Genomic DNA, 24,855 nt, shown 5'->3' with positions numbered 1-24,855 from the left:
GAGACAGGGTTTCTCTGTGTAGTGTCGCCTTGGCTGTCCTGGAACTACTATGTAGACCAGGCTGGCCTTGAACTCACAGAGATCTGCCTGCTGCTGCCTCCCAAATTCTGGAATTAAAGGTGTGTGCCACCACCACCTGGTAGCAATAGCTATCATAACAATGTTTCTCATTCCTTGCTGCAGTCAGGTAGGGTTTGTAGCAAGAGGGATTGAAGAGCTATTGAGCCAGAGTGACCTTTACAATGATAAATGATGAGGGCTTTCGCACACTGCAGCCCACACTAGGGCCAAGCAGCTCTGATAAGGGGTCTTCAATACACATATGCTGGAAAACACATAGTGACTTTAAATTTCTAATAGCTTTATTTAAAAAGTAAAAGAAATAGATGGAAATAAGCTTTTTTTTTTTTTTTTTCCTAACTCCATGCATTTAAAGGATTACACTGTCTGGGATTGAACTCAGGGTCTCCCTTATGCTAAGCAAGCCTTCTACCCTTGAACTACACACCAGCCCTATGTGTGTGTTGTTTGTTTCCTGGAGATCAGACCTAAGGTTACCCCATATGAGGCTTTTGAGTTTTTGAGACAAAGTATATGGCCTCGCTGTGAGGCCCAGGGCTTGCTGTGAAAACACAGTCTTCTTTCCAAACCTCCCAAGTGCTGAGATTGCCAGCCTGCACCACCATGCCTGCCTCTACAATAGTTCTTAAAGAAACATTGCATACTCTGCATGGTAGTTCTGCTAATCTACCCTGTGTATTCCGATGGCAACCACCTCAGTTTCTACTGGCTAGGTCTCAAGGGCTCAGGTGCTACATTGGGTAGGCCTTCTTAACCAGACAGCACAAATCTATGTCAGCCTTTCTCATGTTTCTGTGGCCACACTCTTGGGACACCATTCCCCAGAAACGGCTCCATTTTAAAATCATCATGACATACCCATTCTTCTTCTTCCTCTTCTTCTTCTTCTTCTTCTTCTTCTTCTTCTTCTTCTTCTTCTTCTTCTTCTTCTTCTTCTTCTTCCTCGAGTTGAAATATTTTGTCCCAATCTCACTCTTTCTCATGATTTTGAAAATTGCTAGAGCTAGTTCCCATTCTTTGTTAAACCCTGAAAAATCACTCAAAACCCTTAGAGCAGCAGTTCTCAACCTGTGGGTTGCAACCCCTCTGGCAAACCTCTGTCTCCAAAAATACTTGCATTAAGATTCATAACAGTAGCAGAATTGCAGTTGTGAAGAAGCAACGAAAATAAATTTATGGTTGGGGTCACCACCACATGAGGAACTGTGTTAAAGGGTTGTAGCATCAGGAAGGTTGAGAACTACTTAGGGCCTCTCATTTGGAGCCCACTTGAGAGGAAGGGCAAGAGGGAAGGAGAGAGAGAATGAATGTAGCATTACATACACCTATATGAGTCACTGGAGAACGGGATGTGCTAAGAAGTAGACACAAAGAGGAGGCCAGCATTGCTTATGGATCATATTGCCTATTGCATAACTGGAGGGCAAGTTTTGTCCCCCTGCCTCAGGAGTAGGGATAGGATCAGCAAAGATGTGTTCCCAGGTTCAGAAGGAAGAAGAAGGGAGGAATGAAAGGAAAAGGAAGGTGAAGGAAGAGTGAAGAATCTAACTGGACCAGGGGCTTGGATTCTATCTAGAATTAAGCAACCCTGCCTGTCGGACTTACTGTGGCCTGGGTTTTGCACTGTACAGTTTCTTCTCAAAGGATTGAGTCCTGTGGTGCTTCATCGGGTGTGGGGTGGGGGCTTTCTTACTTGGCCCTGGCCCATCAAGCACTGCAGCTCTACTGGGGTCCAAGGTCAGAAAGGAGGCCATGGCCGCCAGGATTCCCCTTTCTCCTTCCTCTTACTTCCACTATCTGTGTTACGGCCCTTAGGGCCTGTCACAGCATTCTTTGTATACAGACTCTTTTCCTCAGGCCAATTAAATAAGCACTCTAATAAAGGCCCAGGCAAAGTGCTGTGGCAGCCCTAGGAAAGGGCTATTAAACCTAATGGCTGCCGCTTATTGAACAGCCTCCCAAGTGCCAGGGACCGTGCTAAGCGCTTTACATTCATTCTACTTAATCCCCATAGTCCTATGAGTTGGCCTCTATTGCTACCTTCATTTCACAAATGCAGAAACAAAGACTCAGAGAGCACCAGCAGCACCCCAGATGGCGGTAACTTTATGATAGTCTGGAGCTCTGAGCCAGGTCCTGGTGACCCAAAAGTTGGTGCAAGAACCAAGCAAGGTCTTGTTGAAAAGAAGTGATGTTTTGGCTAAGTCTTAGAGAATTTGGTAGAGAAATGGCAATGAGGATTGAAGAAATAACTAGAGCAAATGCAGGAGGGCAATGGTGTGGTGCCTAGCAGTGTTGGGAATGGCCATTCCCAAAGCTCTCCACCACAGTGGTTCCTGAACTATGTAGATTCCAGAGCCCTTTCCAGGACTGCTTTCTCTCTATGTGGACCTGGAACTCTGGATCAAGACATTCCAGAGGTTCTGATGCAGGCAATCCACACACTGTGATCCAGTGGGGAAAGAGAGGAAGTGAGTAGAAGATTGTGAGAGAGATCAGAGAGGAGGAAGAAAAGGCAAGAGAAGAAAAGAGGGAAAGAAAGAACTGGAGGAAGAGGAGATGGAAGTAGAGAAAGAAGGGGAGGAGGAAGAGAAGAAAAAAGAGGTGGAGGAAAAGAAGAAAGAGTAAGAAGGGGAAGGAGGAAAAGGAAGAGAAGAAAGAGGGGAAGAAGAGGATAGTAGAGGAAGAGAAGAAAGTAAAGTGGAGGGGGGGGAGGAAAATAAGAAGGAGGAGTTTGAAGTCCACTCTTGGTAACATAGCGGCAAGGGCCATCCTTTTACTATATATCCTAATAAACTTTGTGGGAATTTTGTTGTTGTTTGAGGCAGGGTCTCCTACACTCCTGGTCTTAAACTTGCTAGGTAGTTGAAGGTGAACTTGAATTTTTGATTCTCTACCTTCTAAGTACTGAGATCACAGGCATCAGCCACTTGGCTTGTGTGGTACCAGGAATCAAATACAGGGCCTCCTGCATGCTAGGCCAAGTATTTTACCAACTGAGCTACATCCCTAGCCCTTAGCTCAACAAACTTATAAACAAGTACTTCTCATGTGTAGTGGTTTGGAAAGGTATGGCTGCCAGAGACTCATGTGTTTGAATGCTTGGCCATAGGGAGCGCCACTATTAGGAGCTGTGGATTTGTCACAGTAGGCGTGGCCTTGTTGGAGAAAGTTGTATCACCCTGGAGGTGGGCTTTGAGGTTATATATGCTCAAGCTACACCCAGTGAGATACATACACAGTCTCCTTCTACTGCCTTTCAGATCAAGATGTAGAATTTCCAGCTCCTTCTCTAGCACCTTGTCTGCCGTGCTTCTCGCCATGATGATTATGAACTAAATCTCTGACACTGTAAGCCAGCTCCAATTGAATGTTGTCCTTTATGAGAGTTGCCATGGTCATGGTGTCTTTTCACAGAAATAAGACCCTAAGACATCACATAGTATTGCCATACAGTGATGGTGTGTATGTATGAACCACAGCACAATATTTCAATATTACTGCTGTGTACCACACAATCAGCTCAGTACTTATTTGACATCAAATTTTTTTTCTTCCACCTATAAATGAGAGCACTGGTGTGTGTCTAGTTTATTCTACTTAATATGATGTCCTTTAGTTCCGTCTGTAATGCCATGAAGGATAGCATTTCATTCTCATGTGATTGAATAATATTCCATCCTGTGTATGTATATGTGCAAATATTTTTATTATTTATTGAAAAGTTCAACCAACTTTTAGGCTAAGTCTCTTAGGTAATGGAAAATCACGGTGACTTTGAGGGAAAACCAAAATGGGACCCAGCTTTTGTTTTAGGAAGAAACTGATCGCAGGGGTAGGAATTGGAGGCCTTTAGACCATTTAGGAAAGAATTACCCCAGATGACTGGTGATAAGTTCTTTACCTACAACTGGGGCCATGATGGAGAAATAAGTTCCATTCCATTCCATTCAACAAGCATTTCTTTAATATGGTTTCTAGACTGGGCACAGTGCCAGGCTTTAGGCATCCTAAGACAGAGTGAGTATTGTCTCCCTTCACATTCAATTAAGATTCATTAAAAAAGATTAAGCCAAGAAGGTAAGGAGTTGGTAGGGGGGCAGTGCTGTGGGCTGACTTTTCTACCCCCTTGACCCACTTATATGTTGAATCCTCAGCCTTCAACGTGACTGTTTGGAGATAGGTTCTGTAATAAGGTAATTAAGGTTAAATGAAGTCATAAAGTTGGGGCTGGAATCCAATTGGAATGGGGCCTCTTAGAAGGAGGAGACACTGGAGTTGTCTCTCTCTGCTGCATGCACAGGGGAGAGGCCACATGAGGACACAGAGCGGAGGTGGCATCTAAAAGCCAGGAGGAGAAGCCTCACCAGAAAGCAAAGCACCTTTGATTTTGGACTTTCAGCTTCCCAAACTGTGAGGAAATGAGTGTCTGTTGTTGAAACCATCTAGTTTGTGGTATTTTGCTATGGTAGCCTAGGCAAATGCATACAGGCAGGTCCTAAGTTTGGTTTTGCTTTTCTTCTTCTTCTTCTTCTTCTTCTTCTTCTTCTTCTTCTTCTTCTTCTTCTTCTTCTTCTTCGTCGTCGTCGTCGTCGTCGTCTTCTTCTTCTTCTTCTTCTTCTTCTTCTTCTTCTTCTTTGACTTTTTTCCTAGAAAGGGTTTCTCTGTGTAGCCCTGGCTGTTCTGGAACTCACTCTTTAGACCAGATTGGCCTTGAACTCAGAGAGCTTTTTGTGCTGGGATTAAAGGTATGCATCAACACTGTCTGGGAGGTCCTAGATTTTAACTCATAGGCAGGACTCAGCTGGGCCATTGTCTGAACACATCTGGAGCATAGAGGAACAGACAAACAAAAACAGGTGGAAGGGAAAGGAGACCCAGGACAGTCTTAAGAACTCTAGCATGCAGGTATATGTGTGTGTCAGCTAGGATGTGTAGGAACCTGCTTGGTTATAATTGCTGAATTATATGACAAGTGTATGGATGATGGAGAAGAAGTTGTAACTTATAAATTGTAACTCTGGAACAAATTCTACAGACTTATTTCTGTTCTATCTCTTCATGAACAGATACAGGATTTAGATGTGGCACCCAGGAATTTGATATATTGACAAATGTTCATTAAATATTTACTAGCTGGGTCATTGGCTGAAATCTTGGATGAGTTTTTTTTTTCCCCCTGATTTATGTATTAAGTTTGACTCTCTCTACAAGAATGAAGGTGGCTTAAGGGAGGGAGCTGGAATGTGGCCTCTGCCTCTCTGCTACTCTAACCACTAGTTTCTATTAGGCATAGACCAAACATTTCTCTCCAGCTATTATAAAAAGGATGGCTGCATGTTAGAACATCTTTTTTTTTTTTTTTTTTTTAGGCATTTTCAAGCTTCAAGGACAGTCAAAGCAAGTTGTGGTGACTAAAAATTACAGTGTGCATTTTAAAGTATGAGAAGAACATTACTGGCAAATGTACTATTTAAAAAGACTCCTCAAGTCAACAGTTGGTGTCCATGGGTTTGCTATCTTAAGAACAAGTTGGCATCAGAACTGGGTTTCAGAAAATGAGGGCTGTGATAAGTATGAATGGGTGGTATGTGTCTTTTGTCTGCAGTACACTCACTGGCACCTCTCTGATGGGGCAAAGTATTTACCTTCAGCCTGATTCTAGTGACTCTAGTGGCCCTCACAAGTCACCAGCAACCCTCCGAAAGACAGCAACCCCTTCTCCCAGAGGTCCCGAGCACCGCTAAAGGGCTCTCTCCTCTTCTGGTCTATGCAGCACGTTTACCTCTGAGACTTTATGGCAGGCTGACCTCCATCCTCTGGGTTAGTGAGTCTGGCGTTTCTGTACTACATAAAAAGGGCAAATGGATTCATTATTATTATCTTATTATACAATGTGAAATATATACTAGCAATTATGCTGTCATCAGCCATAGTCTTTGACCACAGATCAGAGGTTGGCGTGACATAAATTTACCTAGTGAAAGTCTTTGGGGCATCTGTGGGAAGATGAGAAGTTCCAACTCCATCTATCTTGTAGGTCTGTAGGTCAAAGGTCTTCCCCCCCACCCCCGGAACATTGCAGGTCAATTTGGAGTCGCTGTCAGGACCTGGATAAAGAGCACATCTGGGAGGTGATGCAGATTCCTTTGAGCCTTGGGATCTAATAGCTCTCATTTTTGCCAGCATCTGAGGCAAGGGAGGAAGGGCTCAGAGGCTTCGAGTGGAACGAAGCCTCCAACTTCTTGGGTTAGATTCTTTTCTGGAAACCTGGATGTCTGGTTTCCCCGGTCAGCTTTACTTGCTTTTTCTAGGCCTCATCCAGGTCCCCTCTGTAGGAGCTGAGCCAGTCAGTGCCCTGGGTGGCTGAGCCTGCCCTTGGCACTTAGTAGGGCAGCCACCTTTGTTGAGTAAATGGAGGCATGCATGACTGCATCAGGAATGTTGGCTTTCCATTGCAGAAGTGACTTGGGTGAGGAGCCTGTTTTCTGTCTGGAACAGATTAGACCACCCCAGCAGGCCCAAGCTGAGGCAGTCTGCCCCTAATCTTACTGTGCCCCAGCCCCCAGGACACACTGGCTGGCTAAGTACTTTTAAGAATGGAATAGCAGTGGCTTCCAAGCGCCTGCCTGCCACTTGCCAAGTGACAGCTTCTGATAAAGCCCCTCCCCTTCTTATCTCGCCCCTCCCCGGACCACCCCATCATACTGTCGCAATCCCCCCCCTCCATGAACCAAGTCGCCCCCCTCCCCCAGGAAGCCCACAGAAGGAAAAAAAAAAGCTCTTGAGACCAGGGATAACTAGCCTTCTGAGCACCTATGCTGGGGCCAAGGTAATGAGAATTATTTCAAATGCAATCATAAAAACGAGGCCATCCAGGCTGGAATGGGCTGGGGGGTGTGATGGAGGGAACGTTTCTTGCCACTTTGAAGATTCCTATTTTTTAGGGGTTCTCTTAAGGTCCACAGAAAATTTCACCTCATCTCAGTTTCTTCAGCACTTGGTATCTTGGAACTCCACACCAGTCGATCGCTAAGGAGGACATGGAGTAGCGGGGCGCCTGACTTTCTGGGGTCCCTTGCACTACCTCTGTCAGGCAGCCTCAGGTCTGGAGGCTTCTTCACCAGCGCAGGCGGCCTCCCCGCCAGCAGCAAGCAGGCCCGAGCCTGATGTCTGAGGCGAATCTCCAGTAGAGGGAGACACTCTAGCAGCTCCTCGCCTGGGAAGCGGCCGGGACCTGGAGGGGGTGGGGGCAATGAGGGGGGGAGAGAAAGGGGAGTGGGGAGAGGGGAGGTGTGCGCGCGCGGGGAGGGGGGGAGGGTGTCCGGGGGGCGGGTCCCTGTGCCGCTGACGTCCCAAGCAGTGCTGGGAAGTATAGGCTGTGTTGTCACGCCGGTGTCAGTCTGATGAAGATTGGCATCAGGTAAGCTGTCATTCATTTCCATGTCAGAGACGCTTTTTGCAGGCGGCGGCGGCGGCGGCGGCGGCGGCGCAGCGGCGGCGGCTGCTGCTGCGGGCGGCTGCCTCAGAGCGCGTGTGTTTTATTCCAGTCCCCAAGCCAGAGTATTATTCATTGCGACAGGGCAAGGAGGAGAGAGGGAGAGAGGGAGGCAGCAGGGAGGAGAGAGAGAGAGAGAGAGAGAGAGAGAGAGAGAGAGAGAGAGAGAGAGAGAGAGAGAGAGAGAGAGAGAGAGAGAGAGAGAGAGAGAGAGAGGCAGCAGGGAGGAGGGAGGCAGGCAGCAGAGAGGGACGGCGGGAGCGTGCAGAGAGAGGAGCTGGGGAAGCGCCGGGAGAGCGCGGAGCGAAGCCGCGCGAGGGGAGGCGAGGCCGGGCGAGGAGGCGGCGAGGAGCGCGCGGCCCACCAGCTCCCGGACCCGGCCGGTGCGCGGCTCGGCGGCCGCCGCCTCGCCCCGCTCCTCTCGGGCCCGGGGCCGGCCGTGCATTGTCTGCGGCTGCGAGCAGCGGACTCCGGGCGCAGCGGCCCGAGAGCCGGGAGCGGGCGGGCTGGGAGCCGCGCGCCCGGAGCTTCCCGGGACCGCTCGAGCCTTAAGGACGAGCGCGTCGAGTCCCCGCGCCGGCGGCTCCTAGCTGGGCGCCCGGTGGAGGCGAGGCTGGGGAACTGCGGGCCAGCTTCGGGTTCTCCTGTCCCGGGCTCTAAGACTCCCGCGACTGGCGCTTCCTCGCTGTCCCCAGCCCCGAGCTGCCTTCCAGTGGCTGGGAGCGGGAGCAGCCCTTAGCCTGGGGCCGGGTGGCTGGAGTCAGGCAGCGGCGGCCGCGTCCTGCCGGACCCAGGGAGGCACGGAAGAGTGGAGGTTTGCGGGAGGGTCAGTGGGGATGTCTGTGGCGGGTCAGAGTAACCAGAACCCGAGGGGCGACGCTCAGGGACTCTAACCAGGAGCAGGAGGAGAATTTGTAGGGTCACCGGCTCTCTGCGTATTGTTGGGTCTTTGGGGCGGGGAGGGGAGGATTAGGGGCCCTTGGCGAAGAGCTAGGAGATGAATTCGCCGAAGGGTGGTGGGCGCTGAAAGATCCCCGGAGCAGAAAGCCGAAGGGGATGGCGCAGGATCCTGAACGCGCCGCGCGAAGTTTCTGTTTCTTTCTGGGTAGGCGACGGGGAATCTCCCGGCTTCCAAAGCCGAGGAAGAGACGAGCACAGTGGGCCGCGCTTTCCGGAGAGTCCTTCACCGGGCAGCCGGGGTTCCCGCGCGGTTGGGAGACTTGGGTTGGGGATGGGAGGGGGGTGCGGATCAGCCCCGAAAGGAGGGCTGTGCTTCGGAGCCGGCGAGAGTTTGGGTTGTAAGATCCAGGCTGTTTTCAGAACGGGACGCAAGGGCCGCTATTTAGTTTACACACCCGCAAGAGAGAGGGCTGGAGGTAGGCGCCGGGGTCCCGGTTATATCGAGGCTTGACTCCGGAGTGGGTGCCGGGTTTGTTTTTTTTTTTTTTTCTTCAGTACTGAGACATGGGATCAGGACCCTTTATTTGGGGTTCAGGCTATTAAAATAGGGGGAGAATTGCGCGTCCGGGTCCTGACAGCGTGCGGGAGGAAAAGCTTTATATAGGTAAGAAAAGTAGTTGATCCCAGCCATGGTGAGCGATGGCTGAGCGAGCCCCGAATGTCTGCTGCCTCTCCCGTAAAGCGAATCTTGAGACTGAGAGGATCTGAGGTGCCCAGGGCTGGGTCCTAGGAGAAAGAATCTCGAAAGCGGGCGAAAACAGGGAGATTCCGTGCGAAGTGAGCGGGTAGCATCAGCCGGCCCCGGCTCCGAGTGGGTCAGAGGAGCTGACCCTGCAGACTCAGCAGGCTCCAGGGGTCCGCGGCCGCAGCGTGGCGGGATGGTTGCTAGCGGCCCCTCGGGACAGCGGTCGGCGACGCGGGCAAAGGGTCCGCTAGTGGCGAGGTTCCCCTGGGGCTTGAAGAGCCCTGCCTACCGCTGAGGGGAAGATATCCGCGAACTCAGGAGCCCTGACCCGACCTGCCGCGTGTTTATTCGCAAGCAAGCGATGCTTGCTCCATCTCCGGCAATGTCGCAGGGCGCACAGGCCCATCGGGGCGAGGTACGCCCTAGAGGGGTGAGGAAGTTCGGGGTTCTTTGCCCTCGCTTATGTTCTCTTGAGACGTCTTCAGGCTGTTGGCTTTCTGGGATTCAAAAGCTCTTCAACTGGTAAAAATCCAAGTTAACAAGCTTAAGCAGATTCAAACACCCCCCCCCAAAAAAAAAAACACACCCAAATCTGAGAAAAGATGGTGTTCCAAAGCAACACGGTGTTATCCCAAGACCCAGCCCCTTTCCCCTCTCACTCTGCCTTCTGACCTTCCCTTGGCCCCAGGACCTTGGTACGAGAGAAGAGAGAGAGAGAGAGAGAGAGAGAGAGAGTGTGTGTGTGTGTGTGTGTGTGTGTGTGTGTGTGTACACCTCTTATTTAGGGGCTCATATCTCAGACCCAAACTGCGTCCTCAGGGCTCGGGCCTAGCTCAGCAGTGGGTGGAGTGTGGAGAGGTCCTGAGGAGGGGAAGAGCGGAGGTGGGGTTGGGGGGTGTTACACTCTGGTCATTTAGATAAAGTGCTCTGAGGGATGGAGGTAGGTGTGTGTGAGGGGAGTGTTCATTTTCTCTGTGCACGCTTGCACCCTGGACCGAGAAAAGCCAGCCAGCTCTTTGGGGGCACTGAAGCCGCAGGACCCATGAATGGCCACCGCGGCCCGGGGCGCGGCGACCGCGACCACGGCTGAGCTGTTGTTTTCCAGACTTGGAATTCCTGCGCGGCTCTTCTCCAGCCGAGAGCTGAGCGGGGGGAGGGAGCCGTGACCCCACCAAGACGCCCCGGTCACCGCCTCCCTTTTGTGAGATCGAAAGGCATGAAAGCCTAGAGAAAGAGGATCTGCAGGGAACGAGGGCCAGAGGGTTACTGGAGGGAGATGGGCCTAGCAACGACCACAGTAAAATGCCTGGTGCAAATCGCAGCAAAGTGTACCCAACTCGAGACTGGCTGTTTTATGATCCTTTCTAGGAGTTTACTGCTCTGTGCTTTTAAGTCTATAGATTGCTTTAAGTTAATGAAAGTGCGGCTTTCAAAAGGGCCTTTTTATTGTGCGGCAGCGACAAATCCAGTGCCTCCCCTTTACTCCTCCGAAATGGTCCCATTTAGAGAGAGGGAGCTTGCTGGGGTTCCCACATGAACAGAGCTGGGGGCGGGGAGAGGACACCATGTGATAATGAGTATTAATAAAAGGCAGTGTCCACATAATTCAGAAAGATGAGTTAACTTCTCGCCTGTCCACAGTTTCGTCTGGACATCCTTCAGCGGCCTCCGGGCTTTCACAGGGGCTGCTAGCCTTGAAGCTTACTCAGTGCCTCTCCGGTAGCCCCCTCCCACACTGCTTTTTTTATAAAGCCTGACCTTAAGCAATTCAAACCAAACTGGGCTTCAGGATTTCAACGCGGTTACTAATTCAGACTAAAATATTTACTTGGGCCCTGGGGGAGGGGCCTTGTCTTGCTATCAGTAAGATGGATCGGTTTAAAGGGCTGGGAACCCGAGGAAGAACAAGGCAGGCTGTTTTCAGTGATTTTTTTTTTTTTTTTTTTTTTTTTGCCTCCTTTCAATCTATTTGGCACAAAAGGTGAGATGACAAGGATTTTGACTAACACAGAAACTGCAGTGGGGCCTGCCTGTGGCTTTGACCGCATGCCATAACCATTTAAACTGTGGTTACTTGTTCAAAGCTCAAAGCTTCTCCAAGCTGGGTTTCATTAACTCTACACCAGTTGCCTGGAAGTTCAGTAGCAATAAATTGCATAAACACATTTGAAGTAAGTTAGTGATGAAATAAGGAGAATTACTGTCCTGTGAGCGGAGAATCCTGGATTCATGGAGTTCTAACTTAACTGGAAACATACTTCCCCCTTCTTGGCCTTAAAGTTTATAGGTGCACCAGAGTATGTGTTAAATTTCTTTCTGCCATGTCCATCTTCAACCCTGGGCTGTTACTCATTAGAGACGGAGGCATGCCTAGAAAGCAGAGGCTGGTTTTAAAAGGGGGTCTCTATTAGCTCCATTTAGGAACTGAACCAGAGCCGAGCATCAACCTGACTTCCTTACTCTCACTGAACGCACTGGGCAATATAAACAGCCACAGAGCGGGGGCAAATGAGATTTTTAAATGTGAGGAGCTTAATAATACTGTGTTGTTAGCAATTGAAATTGTTTTTTTTTTTATTAAAGAAACAACCAATAAAATTTATAGGCTTCCAACATGTCGCAAAATCTCCTTGGTGTTTATTTACACCCCCACCTTACTTTTTTAGAAACGCAACCTCCAATTTTGGACTTTTGTTCCTGATTTACTCAACACAGGCACATTTTTAAAATTAATTGGAGGCAAGTAAGTAGTGCTCTTATGAGTTTTTTCCTTTATCCTCTGCCGTGGAGCACGGGGACTGCCATACTGTAAGATGTGTGTGTGTGTCTGTCTGTGTGTGTCTGTGTGTGGTGCAATTGTTGGAGGTGACAGCATGTGAGGCAAAGTGTCTGGATCAAATAAAATGTAGATCCCAGGATGGAGAAGGTGAGCAGGGTGCCATGGAGAAAAAGCAGAAGAAGTGATATGGAAAATAAAACCATCATGAGCCTCCTTGAGCTACGAATGTAACCAATACACCACGCTTTGTATAAGACACTTCATAGAGAGACCCATGACTTATTGAAAATTGAATTCTATTGAGAAGCAGAATTTAGAAGGAAGAGATGCTCTCGCTGGGTCCTATCCAGTCCGCATGGCCAGGATGGCTGTGATGGAGCTCTGATAATTTAATTAAATGTAATACCTGATGGGAAGGAGGAAGGAGGGAAGGAAGTGGTGGGGAGGCTGGAGGGTCAGCATGCTGAGCTAGTACTTGGGCTGGAATTTGAGGGCCTGGCTCTCTGGCTCCAGTGGGTCCCCCAGCTGCCAGGCTTCAGTTTCTTCATCTGTTGAGTGGAATGTAGCACACGCTGTCCCTTATTAGGCTGCAAGGAGTGAAGGGTGGGCATGAGGCAAGTACAGCGCTCACTGTAAATAGTAAAGAAGCAGAGGCGGAGGATTTCTAGCAGCAAGGTCACATTCTTCTGAATGTATGGCTTCTCCTTGCCTAGCTCCAGGGCCTGTCCTCACAATGTATAAGGAGTTTCTAGACTTTTGTGAAAGGGTCACCTCCTGCCTTACTTTACGTCTTAGAATTTGAGAAGCATACTGTGGATTTCATAGACCATCCACTTTGCCAGTGGTTGCTGTTGTGGCCGATTTGGGGGAGTCAGCCTGGTTTCTCCCGCTGTGATTCCCCCTGGAATAGTCTTCCTGCCTCCAATGTACACAGAATCTGCCACATCAGAACTACAGTCTTCTGCTTTTTTTTATATTACAGGAGAATAAGGGCCCAGTGCTGATTGGGGAGAGACAACTGGCCCTTGCTGGGGTGTGGAGGACAGATGGGTGCTGATCTGGGATAAGCCACAGACTGGACCTCACACAGCAGTCTCCGTTCTGTAGATCAAAGCAGATTCTAGGCGGGAAAGCACAAGAGGTTACACCCGTCACTTCCTCAAAAGCTCAAGCTTGCTTGAAGACATGCTTGCTTGTAGACATGCTTGCTTGTAGACATGCTGGTTTGTAGACTCCTTCAGTTCTGGGACCCGAGTGTAAAATCAAGTGAGCCCTGATACTGGAAGTGTGGCTTCAGTAAAATGAATTCTTCTCTTTAACTCTCCCCTACTCTACTAGGAAATCTTTTCCTCCACACACCCTTTCCAGCTGGGCTGGTTGCAGGCCACATTTTGGTCTCCATTTTGATTGGGAGTGAGAAGGGTGGGTGTGGGGGGCAGTGATGAGACCCAAGATAGAGGCAGAAGCTGAGTCCTTCTCCCAGAATTCTCCTAGAACCCCCAGCACAAGGGAACACCAGGCCCTGGCATAGCACAGTTAACAGTGCTCCATAGAACTAGGAAAGAGCTTGATGCAAACGGGGTGGGGTGGGGTGGGGGGGATATGTTTGGCTTGGATGCCCATCCCTAGGTCTTACTTGCTTGCCTGGGTTTCTAATTACAAGAAGGACCGTCACTGTTAAGACCTATCTCACTAAAAACACATCCCCATGTGTAAGGAGAAACCCTAAACCAGGCAGGATATTTTAAAACTGAAGCAATGAAGATTAGATTAAGTCTCCACCAAACAGCCTGGTTCTCGTATTATTTTTGGCTGGAATGTGTAGAAAAACAGCTGGCCCTGGGGCCCTGGGCAGACTCTGGAGGCTTCAGACAGGGTTGAGGGGAGTGGGTTGGGGGTGAGAGGGGGAGACATAACTGTTCTCTGCCTAGTAGGACTGTGGCCAGTTTCTGTCCAGCTCATCTAGGTAGGGGGAGCAGAGGGGGAGGTTGTGCGGGGAGAGGGGCAGATGCAGATGGGCCAGAAAGGGGCCACAGAAGGTAGAAGCCACAGAAGGCCCAGCAGCTTTTCAATCCCTCACTTCACTGAGTCCTAGTCATCGTGTTCAGTGTATGCCTCCGCTCTCAGGCTAGAAATCCAGCCATTCTGCACTTGGCCTTTGAAGGAGCCTTTGTGTGCTGGGCCTGAATTGGATAGTTAGAGAGAACAGGCAGTTGACTGAGATTCCAGTAGAGTCTATTATGGACCCTTGTCCCACCTTCCTGGGTAGTGGCAGCGCCTGGCACAATCCTAGGCATCAAGGACAACAGTGATAAAGATAAACCAAACCACTGAACCTGCCCTGCAGGACTTGCAGAGGCGAGGACTCAGGTCTTAGCACCAGACAGGTGCATTTAAAGCCTCGCTCATATGGTTTCAGACACTTGCTTAAGAGGTTTGATCTTGTTTCCTCACCTGTAACCTGGAGGGTAATGGCACATAGCTGTCAAGGTGGTGGAGGAAGTTTGTATAACTCCCCAGGACCATGCCAGGCACGGAAGAGTGGTTTAAGCCTGCCTCTCCTCTCCCACATTTTTTTTTTTTTAAACAAGAATCAATAGGTGGCTCTTTCAGCTTCTTCCTTTACCTTTTAGCTTCTCTGGGACAAGGCATAGGCCCCTTTGCAGGTCACTGGCACACGGACAGGTACTGGGCACTCAGCAGATTAGTGAGAGGCTTGGGGAGAAAGCAGATGTATAAGCCCCAGGGGCATCTGGGAGTCAAGGGGACACAAACACAGGAGGGAGCGAATACACAGGCATGGGAGAGAAAAGGTGCCCCCCAGTTGTTAACCAGAGAAGGCAAGAGCGGGCCAGAGGTGAAGTAATCAGGACAGAGTGGCCTGCACCAGCTCCTTCTCTGTGTGGGGAGGGCTGGAAGGAGAGGGGCGAAACCGGACACTCCCAGACACTGTGCTCTGGGCTCTCAGTTAGACTATGAGGGTGACTGGGGGTGGGGTAGGGTGGGGAGAGCCTGGATTAGAAAGAATAACTCAGTCCCTTTGTCTGTCTCAGGTGGCCAGGAGTGGCTGTTCCCTTCTATGTATGGTGGGTTCTGAGGGTACCTTTTGGTCTGACTTCTCCGTGGGTGCAGGGCAGTTTAATGGGTTAGTGCATAACGTTCACACCCTCCTTACAGCCCAAGCAGAAAAAGTAGAGACTCCAGGACCAACCCTAGCTCTGGAACATGTGTGTTAGAACGGTGGTGAGAATAGGCAGCAGATCTAGGGCTTACATACAGTGGGCTCCACTTCAGACTTGGCCATTGATTAGCTGTGTAACTTTGACAGGTGAGTGTTAGTATTGTCAGATAACCAACCAGGAGCTTTGACTTGCTCCCAGATATCTCCTTCAGCTCCAAGCTCCTTGACTCTATGTTGCCTTCCAAGAGGATTGCTTTATGAACAGAAAGTCATTGGAACAGCAGCCATAGCACAAACCCAAGCTAAGAGTCCTACAACTGTGCAGAAGCACAGCCCTGGGGAACCAAGGGCCTTGAGCACAGAGAGTTGGATTTGATGTTCCCAGTGTCCTTCCTGGGACCCATGGGAGTAGCATTTTCAATGTGAAGTGCCTTCATTAAAAGCACCATTTTCTTCTTCTGCCCAGACATCCGGGTGTTGGAAGAAAGAGCACTGACTTTGATGTCTGCATCTGGAGTCTGACCCTGATTCTGCCACCACTGAGCTGTGTGTCCATGGCACATCTTTTAACCTCTCTGAGCCTGGGTGTTCTTATGTATAGGGTAAAGATGATATTATGACTGGCAGGTATAGTAGGACTGTAAAAACTCTGGGAAAGACATCCAGTGGTGACACATAGCTCTCTGTGAATGGTAGCTTTCTCTCTAAAGAAAATTTATTACCACCAGGTGTGATGACATGCACCTTTAATCCTAGCACTCTGGAGGCAAAGGCAGATGGATCTCTGTGAGTTCGAGGCCAGCTGGTCTACTAAGAGAGTTTTGGGGCAGACAGTACACACAGAGAAACCCTGTCTGGAAAAACCAAAAATAAAATAAAAGAAAGAAAAGAATCATTCCCATTTGATACTCTGATCTTTCTGAAGTGGGCAAAATGAATATCATATCATCAAGTCACTTTATAGACAAGAGAAACCGAAGTTCAGAGTAGCCAGGATGGCAGTGTACCCATCTGCCTATGACAGGGCATATCCTTTAAGATGGCCCAGGTTTCTCTGACTGTATCTATCCTTTTCCTTTGTGGGGACTCAGCCCCTTGCTGAGCTCCTGCAGCTGCCTTGACAGGCTTTACCTGTGTCTCTCTTGAGAATTTTTTTTTTTTTAACAGAAACAAGCTCAATTCACCTCCCCCATCCCCAGCCTTTTGTCTGACAAATGCTGAGGAGAGCTACTGGCTGTCATGGAAGCCAAAACCTGGAAGATACAATTTTTTTTTTTTAAGCCTCCAGGCCAGGCAGGGTTAGGCTAACAAGCATAAATAGAAAGTAGTAAATATGGGGGTGGGGAAGGATGGACAAGGCGTTGAGAAGGATACTGAGGGAGCTGGCTGGGCCGTGTGTGTGTGTGTGTGTGTGTGTGTGTGTGTGTGTGTGTGGCCACTCTTAACCAGGTCTGATTTCTTAGTAGGCATAGGCTTGCTCCTTTCCAAGCTGGTCCAGTCTGTATAACACAGAGAGCTGTCCCCAAGCTTTCTGCAGTGCTACTAAATGCCCGTCTTTGTGCCCAGGTCTAAGGTCCGCAGGCTTCCTCTCCTCTAGAAACTGATCCTGCCTCCTCCCACATTTTGATTGTACCTCCAAGCTCAAGAGTGGGGAGAGACAAAGGCAGAGAATCATGCTGTGGGCTCAGGATGCTTGATAATGGCTTATTCTCACTCCCATGTCCTCCCTGAGGCTCCACTGGTCACTCGACAGATGTGGCCTAGGTCATTATCCATGGATACACAGCAGTGAGCTGTGTATCTCACTTCCTTAGACCAGATTAACGCAGTAACGAAGCAAGCGTGTAACTTCAGTCTCTTAGGCCCTCGGAGTGTAAGCACGATCATTTTGTAGGAAAGGAAGTTAAATGAATGTTCTCCCAGGTTTTTTTCTGGGTATGATGATGATGATGATGATGATGAGGATGATGAGGATGGCTTGGACCCCCCAGGCTGCAGTTTGTGCGCTGACCTGTCAAGCACTGTGGGTTCTGTGATGACTGAGATGCCCAGGGACATTCAGCCCCATAGGTTGCAGGTCTGGCTACTTTGTTAGTTGAAAGATGGGAAGGCATGCAACTAGTTGCATATAGGGACTTGGGAGAATACCCATGGAGGCTCCTGTTGAGCTCTCCAGCCTCGGGGAAGACCTAGGTACAGAAGCCAGGTGTGAGAGCTGGGTGGGGTGGGAGCTGAAGGCTGCTGCTCAAGTGGTCATGAGCAATGCGGAGGGACACTTCTCTTGGCTCCTCTCTGGCTTTGCCCTACCCGGTATTGGGGGAGGACAGCTTCCTCAGATCAGGCGAGGCTCCTTCCCACTGTTGTGATTGCCCAGCCCCTGCCTGGGAGTTCTCTCCCTTCACTGAGCTATCAACCAAAGACCCAAGAAAGAAAGTGAGACTTAGAGAGCTCTGAATTTGTCCAAGACTCAGCAGATTGTACATGATTCTGTCTCCAATGTCTGGGCTCAGTGAGTTTTGCTGCTTGTGTGGCAAGGAGCTGTGAGGAAGTTGCTGGCTTCCTCTATCTCCTTTTCCATGCAGGGTGACATGTTCACAGGCTCCGTGCACACACTGGAGGGTGGGTTATAGGAATATACCCACAAGGTTCTCTTGTATACTGTATGGTAAGGTCTAGAGTACCCAGGATGGCACGATTGCAGGGTCCTGATGCACAATGCAGGGTGAGTTCTAGGGATCTGGCTGTGATAGGATAAGGGGGACAGGAAGGTGATGTATGCAGATGGTGAAAAACCAAAAACCCAGGCTGGGGCTGTTGGCCCAGCCGTGTCTCACTGTTTGACAGTGAAGCTGGCTTCGTTTTCCTTGTCAGTCAACTAATGGTTGATGATACTTCCCCACAAGGCTGTGGGGGAAGATCATGAAAGTTAACGTATGTGGATGTGTTATATATGCTGTATAAACATGAGTAACAGCGCCTACACAGTGCCTCACATGTAATATGAGGAGGGGGAGAAAACTGGTTGGCACAGACTGTGTGTTTCTTATTAGTATAAAACAAGAGTGCGCACACACAAATACACTCTCCCCCTCATCCTGGCTCGTGCCGTGATGACAATCGTGTTGACGTGATTGAAAGCTGGCAGGATGGCTTTTGATGGCTGCCCCAACTACTGGGGCATGAATGGTCCCCTCGGGAATTCCTGAGCACCTGGCAGCTTTTCAGACTTCAGCTCAGAGTCACCTGAGCAGAACTGTGTACCTACTATGGGCCCGCACGCTCTCCCTTAGGCAGCTCCATGTACTGTGCCAGGTCCATCTGCTGGAAGTGGGCAGTTTCCTCCTGGCTGGCATCATTTATTCGGTAGATTTTTACTGAGCACTTTATTCAGGTATGGGGGACATAGCTGTGAACTAGAGCTGGTCTTCCCATTCGTACTTAAGACTGTGGAGAGGAAGATATTTAGGCTCCATGGGAAAATGAAAACCATGAAGAGAGTCACAAAAGCTCAGAAAACTGAGGGAACACAGGCAAAGCTCAGCCTACTATGAAGGCCTTGCAGGGCAGAGTCCGAGCACAAAAGAGGAGTTAAAGAGAGCTATGGGACACTTAAAGCCAGAATCCCAGCCATTCTGGGCTGGCCTTAGGCCCTTCCATCTCTTTTCTGAGGTCTTTCTAACTGTGCCTTCCTGCTTTGGCTCTTTTTCCCTCCCAGATGAGCCAGCCAGTACCAGAAGGGTGCCAAGGGCTCTGCTGCTGCCTGGGGTCTGTCCTGGGAGTGTATCTGACAAGGTAGCTCACACCTGACTCCTTAAGGAAGTAGCTTTCAGGAGCTGTTCCTGCTTTTCAGGAACACGGCAGCAAGCAGCAGGCAGGCGTAGAGCTGAACAGAGCAGTGACTGAGAGCTCACGTCCTGAGACACAAGTTGGAGGCAGAGAGAGCCACTGGGAATGGTATGACTTTTCTGAAACCTCAAAGCCTACTCCCAGTGACACACTTCCTACTCCTCCACAGTTCCAAGTAAAGTTCTCCATAGGACCAAGTAAAGTATTCAAATATACAAGCCTATGGGCAGGGAAGGGGGAGCATTCTCATGCAAACCATCACATAAAGTGTGGGAGCCAATACAGGCAGATCCTTGGTGCTCACCAGCCAACCAGACCAGCTGAAATGGTGAGGTCCAGGTCCACTGAGAGACCTTGGCTCTAGATAGAAGATGGAGAAGACGTAGAAGTGACATGGGAAGACAGCTGACATTGACCTCTGGCCTCCACATGTGCATGCACAGGTAAGTGACCCCTAACACATACATACACACACACACAGACACGCACGCACATGCACGCACACACACACACACACACACACACACACACACACACATACCCCACAGAGAGAGGGAGTAGGGGAGCTGAGCTGGGGATGGCAGTTCAGTCCTGTAATCTCATCCCTTGGGAGGTGAAGATTCAGAAGTTCAAGGGTCAGCCTGGGGTACATGAACCACTGTCTTAAACCATAGAGACATGAGACACGAGTTTTAGGAGCCCCTGAAGGATGCGGTCAGTGATCAGGAAGGCACTATAAGGCATGAAGACTCAAAGGGAGATGGGATATGACAGTAAAGATGGATGGGAATTGTGTTTTAGTCAAGGGATGGATGGTGGGTCCAAAAGCCCTGGAGGAGGAGGAAGGACCGGGAAGCCCCCAGGGGCTAGGGAGAGGGACTGACCTGAAAGATCAAAGGGCCAGAAAGAGCTTGGCAGAGAAGCCTACTCTGTCCCCTACAGCTTCAGAGTCCAGTGTGAGAACTGGAAGTAGTGGCCAGGTTAAGCCCCGGCACAGGCCTGGGGAGGAAAGGAGATGCCTACGGCCTGGGCTCATCTTTCTGAGTGGAATCAAGATAGTAGAACCCACAGCTGGATTGCTGGTCTGTGATGGAAGGGATGAACAAGTGCACCATGTATGTGGCCTTCACACACACGAGCAGTGCCCAGTACATTTATGTCAAAACTTAGAGGGTTCAAGCTCATAACTGAAGAGATGTTACTCCATGTCATGGTCCAGTTTCCCACACTCCTGTCACTGTCTCCTCCTTCTCATCTCCCTTAATCTCTTAGGCCTCTCTGATGTAATTGAAACAAGTCGCACATGCTCCCGCCTCAGGGTGTTTGTACATGCTGTCCCAGCAGCCTGAGCACCCTTCCCCTACATACGTGTATGGGCCACACTGTGCCTTTGCTGAACTTGCCAAACCCCAGTCATTCTGTGGTGTGATCCTCCCCAAAGGCTCTAGCTAAACCCGAATATCTTTCTCCCATCCCTTGCATGCCCTGCCCCCAGACCCTAAACTCAGTGTCTAGTTGAGAGTGACCTTGAACTAACTTCTGGTCCCCTTGAGTCTCCTGAGTGCTGGAACTCAGGCCTTGCATTACAGTGTGTGCTCTATGCAGTGCTGGGAACAAACCCAGGGCTTTATCCGTGCAACACAGGTACTCTAGCCACCGAGCTGCACCCCTCCCTACATCTTTATTTCTTCTTACAGCTGGAATCCAGAAGAGTACATAGCTGTAGTACAACTTTAAGCAATGTTTGTGAATGAATGAACAAATGGACAAATGAATGAAGAGAGCTGGTTACTACGTTAGGTTCCAAGCATCATCATCATCTTTCTTTCTTTCTTTCTTTCTTTCTTTCTTTCTTTCTTTCTTTCTTTCTTTCTTTCTTTCTTTCTTTCTTTCTTTCTCTCTCTCTCTCTTTCTCTCTTTCTCTCTCTTTCTTTCTTTCTTTCTTTCTTTCTTTCTTTCTTTCTTTCTTTCTCTCTCTCTCTCTTTCTCTCTTTCTCTCTCTTTCTCTCTCTTTCTTTCTTTCTTTCTTTCTTTCTTTCTTTCTTTCTTTCTTTCTTTCTTTCTTTCTTTCTTTCTTTCTTAACTGGTGCTCTGAAATGAACCCATGGGCTATCAAAACTGGAAGGCACTAAGTCTCTAGTCTTTGAGCAATTTCCCCATTATAACAACTGAGCAAAGTGAGGTCTGGAGAGGTTAAAAAGTTTGTGAAAAGTCTCACAGCACAGAACTCATGAATAGAGAGGCTCCCAGAATTTGCTGCAGGACTCTCCTCATACGCTTCCTGGAAACAGGGTCTGTTCTTGTGCTGCAGGCTTCCTTGATTCCTCAACCACATTGCCTCACTCCTGACTGGCTCTTGCTTCATTCTGAGGGCTCTGGCACTGCTGCTTATGTTTCCTGTGAGACATTTGGGGGCTTTTTTTTTTAATGTTGGGAAATACTACTGTTGTCAACCAGCACAGATATGCTTGGCTCCCCTGCATAAAGAAGTAAAATGAATGCCCCATCAGTATCTCCACTCAGTTCATGGGGAATGATGACCCAGTCTGCCTTGTCATCCAAGAATTGTTGGTCACCTGATAAGTCAGTCAGGATGGAGTGATGTCATGCGACTGGCAGGTCCATTGCCCTCTGCTCAGATTTTCACCCTCCTGGCGACAGCAGGAATTAGTGGAAGGAAACAGACCCGAGTTCCAGTCCCTATCTGTGTGTGTGGTCACCTTGACTTTGGTCAAGTGCCTTAACTCACGTCTCTGGGTCCTCACTGTACAAACCGGGCTGTGATAACTGTATCATGGTGCTGTTAGGAATACAAATGTCCTGGGGCAGGTGAATGCCTAGTGCCTGGTGGATGGCACATGTAACACCTAAGCCTTTGGAATACTGCTTTGCTTCACAATGGGGGAAGGCAGAGTAGCACCCTCACTGTCAGAGGCTGGAGGGAGGATACAAACCTCTAGTTTCTCCATGTGGCCTTTGCCCTGCTTCCTGGCTGGGACCTGGCCTGACAGAAGCTCCTGGGTGGGGCTAGGGAAGGACACTTAGGTTTTTATGGAGAGAGAAAGAGAGATCAAAGTGGGTGTTATTGTCCCTTACCTAGGGACTCCTGGGGCCTTAAATGAGGGTTTTCCCTTTGGCCTTCTGGAAGATAGAAGGGTTTCTTGTTGTTTGGAATCCACTAAGCTTGGAGGTTGGGGGTGTGGTGCATGCAGTAGGGCAGTGGGGGAGGAGTACACTTGTCTCAGCTGAGTTCCCTGGGATGAGGACCTGACTCTGCTAAGCCTCTAATGGAAGGCAGCACTCGGGATCTCTCAACTACTGGGCTTAGAGTCTTGGAAGGTCCTTCAGGGAACATGGCACATGATGCTTGTGCGACCAAGCTGTTTCCTGACGGGAGACTGCTGGTATCTCATTGGTGATGTGTGTTAAGATCTTCAGCTAGTCACTGCCGCCACTTTTGTTTATTCATGGGTCATTTCTCTTCAGTGGAAGGTGAGCTGTGTTCAGTGAACTTTGGTTCCAGCTTCATTCCAACCTCCCATCCTCTCTTCCACATCAGTTTTTTATTTTTTTGTTGTTGTTCATTTGTTTGAGAAAGGGTGTCCCTAAATGGCCTTAAACTCACATAAAGCTGACTGCCTGCCTAAGCCTCCTGAGTGCCAGGTTTAAAGGCATGTGCCACCACATTGTGGCCATTTCTGGTCTTTCTTTTCAGGGTTAGTTCGTTCCCCTGGCCCCTGTGGTGAGAGCAATGTCTTAGTCTATATACAGTGTCACAAAGATCATCCCATTACACATACCAGTTTTTAATAGAAAGCGTTCTGTTATTTTGACTTGATTCCCCCGGTTCAATTTAGTCTTAAATTGAATAAATTAGCTTTTCCCCTACTTCCTTTCCTGTGGTAACATGTGTACCTGGAATATGTATAAAATTGCAATTTATAGGGGGCTGGAGAGATGGCTCAGTGGTTAAGAGTGCTGCCTGCTCTTCCAAAGGACCCGGGTTCAATTCCCAGCACCCACATGGCAGCTCACAACTGTCTGTAATCCTAAGGGGTCTGACACCTTCACACTAATGCACATAAAATAAAAAAAAAAAAAAATTGCAATTTATAATATAAGATTTTCCATGTTAATAATTTGAAGTGTTCAATACAGTGGCATTAATTATATTTACATTACATTTACATTATAGATGAATTACAAGAGTGGCTGCGCATTCTGCCCTTCCTCAGCTCCTGCTCACGATGTGTGAGTTCTACCAAGGAGATACATACCCACCCCTAACTACTGGTAACTCCTCATCTGCTTCCTCTACCTGCAGATTTCACTGCTCCAGACAGCTCCCCAAAAGTGACATCACACTGTACCCTTCCTTTTGTGTCTAGCATGTCACCCAGTGTGACATTTTGTTCATTTGTGCTATGTCACGCATCTGAACTTCAGTCCTTTTTTTATGGATAAATTATATTCCATTGTGTGTATAAACCACAATCTGTTTATCTGTTTATAGATACTTGGGTTGTTTTATCTTTTGGGAATAATGCCATAATGGACACTTTGGTATTTGTTTCTGTTTAAGTTTCTGTTTCCACTTTTAGGTCTATATTTAGGAGTGGGGTTGCACTTCTGTGTTTAATTTCTTAGTAGGTACAGTAGCATTTCATTATGGCTGAGTTGAGGGCACCCCCACACAGTGAATGCTGAGAGCTTCTCTTCATCTCTTCATGTTATTGGCCACTTGATTATAGTCTTGGAGAAATGTCTGTTTAAATCTTTGTCCATTTCAAACTTGGATAGTTTGGCCTTTTTTGGTCAGGTTGTAGGCGGTCTTTACATATAGTGAATATTAAACCCTTACCAGATATATGATCTGTGCATAGTTCCTCCCATTCTTAGGCTGTCTTTTAATTTTATTGATAATATCCTTTGATATACAGAAAATTTTAAATTTAATGAGGACTAATTTGTATATTTTCCTTTTGTTGCTTTTGATTTTGGTTGCTTTTAGATTTTTATCTGAGAATTGTCAAATCTAAGTCTTGAAAGTTTTATAGTTTTAACTCTTAAATTTAGGTTATAGATCCATTTTGAGTTGTGTGTGTGTGTGTGTGTGTGTGTGTGTGTGTGTTATAGAGTAGGATCCAACTGCATTCTTTGCCTGTGGACATCTAACTGCTTCAGCCCTGTTTATTGATGAGGAGCCTACTCTGTTGAATGGGTTTGGCACTATTGCCAAACACCAATTGGCCGTAGATTATGGGATTCTTTTTGGAGTCTGGCTTCTATTCTACCAGCCTGTGTGTCCACCCATATGTCAGCAGCACACTGTTTTCACTACTGTAGATTTGTGGTAAAATCTGAAGTTTGGGAGTATAAGATTTCCAAATTTGTTCTTCTTTTTTTGGCTTGTTTTGGCTCTTATGGTCCTTTTGCAATTTCATTTGAATTTGAGGATTGGGTTTTGCATTTCTGAGAAAAAGCCTGTCAGAATTTTATACTTGATCTTTGCCAAAAGGCTAAGAAGCAATTGCTGTTGAAGTTTTCCTTTCCTTTTTTTTTTTTTTTTTACAACAACAAAAAAAATGTTTGTGTGTGTTATGTGTATACATGTGTGTATGTAGAGGCCCAAGGTTGACATAGATATCTTTTTCTAAAACTTGTGTTTTGAGGCAGGGTCTCTCACTGAACTGACATTTACCAGTTGGCTAGACTGGCTGCCTAGTGCACCACAGACATCTCCCTGTCTCAGCCTTCCCCAGTGCTGAGTTTACAGATATGCCCTAATAGCTGTTATGTTCACGTTTAAACTCAGGTCCTCAGGC

The 24,855-nt window shown here is 48.4% G+C and overlaps 1 protein-coding gene and 1 long non-coding RNA gene across 10 annotated transcripts in view; one reads left to right on the top strand and one right to left on the bottom strand.

The window, feature by feature from the left end:
• Positions 1-4,030: 4,030 nt before the first annotated feature.
• On the bottom strand, positions 4,031-6,766 carry LOC132652283 (uncharacterized). 2 transcript variants are annotated; one of them, XR_009589765.1, is made up of 3 exons: positions 6,059-6,766; positions 5,867-5,928; positions 4,031-4,730 (listed from the first exon to the last, which is right to left on the bottom strand). It is a non-coding gene; the product is annotated as an uncharacterized LOC132652283 (long non-coding RNA). The 2 variants fall into 2 exon arrangements; XR_009589764.1 differs by having other exon boundaries at positions 4,031-5,928.
• Positions 6,767-7,393: 627 nt separating this feature from the next.
• The window catches only part of Pknox2 (PBX/knotted 1 homeobox 2), a 262,649-nt gene continuing 245,187 nt past the window's right edge, over positions 7,394-24,855 (top strand). For 6 of the 8 annotated variants that reach the window (XM_060371696.1, XM_060371701.1, XM_060371692.1 and 3 more), the window contains exon 1: positions 7,394-7,504. The gene's annotated coding sequence lies outside the window, so the exon portion shown is untranslated. The remainder of the gene's footprint in view (positions 7,505-24,855) is intronic. The other 2 variants (XM_060371687.1, XM_060371688.1) reach the window with 2 other exon arrangements.

This window comes from Meriones unguiculatus, chromosome 1, assembly GCF_030254825.1.
Source record: "Meriones unguiculatus strain TT.TT164.6M chromosome 1, Bangor_MerUng_6.1, whole genome shotgun sequence".
In the NCBI taxonomy this organism is placed as follows: domain Eukaryota; kingdom Metazoa; phylum Chordata; class Mammalia; order Rodentia; family Muridae; genus Meriones; species Meriones unguiculatus.
The sequence above is the reverse complement of the archived record's forward strand: the minus strand, read 5'-3'. Positions and strand labels throughout refer to the sequence as shown.